The sequence below is a fragment of the Oryx dammah genome, unplaced genomic scaffold (assembly GCF_014754425.2).
Source record: "Oryx dammah isolate SB20612 unplaced genomic scaffold, SCBI_Odam_1.1 HiC_scaffold_23, whole genome shotgun sequence".
Lineage (NCBI taxonomy): Eukaryota > Metazoa > Chordata > Mammalia > Artiodactyla > Bovidae > Oryx > Oryx dammah.
In genome coordinates this window covers 98,672,405-98,673,710 of record NW_024070207.1, presented here as the reverse complement: position 1 = coordinate 98,673,710, position 1,306 = coordinate 98,672,405, and positions in this window count along the sequence as shown.

The window sequence follows — 1,306 nt, the reverse complement described above, 5'->3', positions numbered from 1 at the left end:
TGGTGAAGTCTGAGGCAGATTCTTCATGTTGTAGATGAAGAATGAATCGTCTTAGTAATGGAGGGCCAAAGTGGGGCTATAGGTGTCTCTGCGTTCCTGTTCTGTGCGGAGAACTTTGTGATTTACCTTTTTTCTTTCTTTCTTTCTTTCTTTTTTTTTTTTAAATATTGTCTTTTTTTAACAGAAAGTTTATTTAGCATCAGAATCTAAGTTTATAAATGACATGGATCACAGGTTTGTTGCTGTTTATCAGGCTTAATAGTCTTGGTATTTTCTTGGAAATAATAAAAAAAATCACATAGTGAAATAATTAGGATCACAAAATAGAAGGGAAATAAAATAATTATTGGTTTTTTATATTTTAGTATTTCTTTTAGTAAAAGTAAAGACACAGATGTGCTTAGCTTATTCAAGAATATAGGAGAAATAAAACCATAGTTAATTAACCTTTAGGTCATAAGCCCTTTCATCCTTCAGACATTATTAGGCATCTGTTCTTTAAAAGCCTCCTTATTAGTACAAGGAATGCTAAAATAAAGATGGTCCAACCCTTGCCCATGGAACTTTAGAGTCTAGGAATGGCTTTCACATGATGAAGATGGTGAAACACTGCACGAATCAAATAGAACAAACAAAAGGAGTTATGCAAGATGAGCTGTAGATGAGAACAGTCAAATATAAATCTCAGAAAGGAAGAATGTTTGAGGTTTTGAACCTGTTTCTTCAGTGGGAGGTATTTTTTAAGTTAAGTTGGATAGTGGCCTAGATGAGGCTGTCAGTGTTGTGAGCAGAAGCCAGACACTCATACGTATCTTAGAGTTGAGAGACTAAGCCTGAAATGAAAAACGGTTCATAACAGTTATTTTGATATTTTAGGTAAGCCAGAGAGAACTTCTACCTGTGACAGTAACAGAAGGTGTCCTGTACTTTGTCCCAGTGTAGTTGAATCTACTACAAAAGCTAGGTGTTTTATGTATATTGTGTACAGAGAGTTTCTGTGGGAAAAAGTCTGTGACTTGATTGAGGTATGATGTGAAAAAAGACGCTGGGCCTGCAGTCTCTTTCTTTGGGCTGAGAACTAGAGCCTCAGTTCAGTTCAGTTCAGTTCAGTTCAGTCGCTCAGTCGTGTCCAACTCTTTGCGACCCCAGGAATCACAGCACGCCAGGCCTCCCTGTCCATCACCAACTCCCAGAGTTCACTCAGACTCATATCCATCGAGTCTGTGATGCCATCAAGCAAACTCATCCTCGGCCGTCCTCTTCTCCTCCTGCCCCCAATCCCTCCCAGCATCAGAGTCTTTTCCAA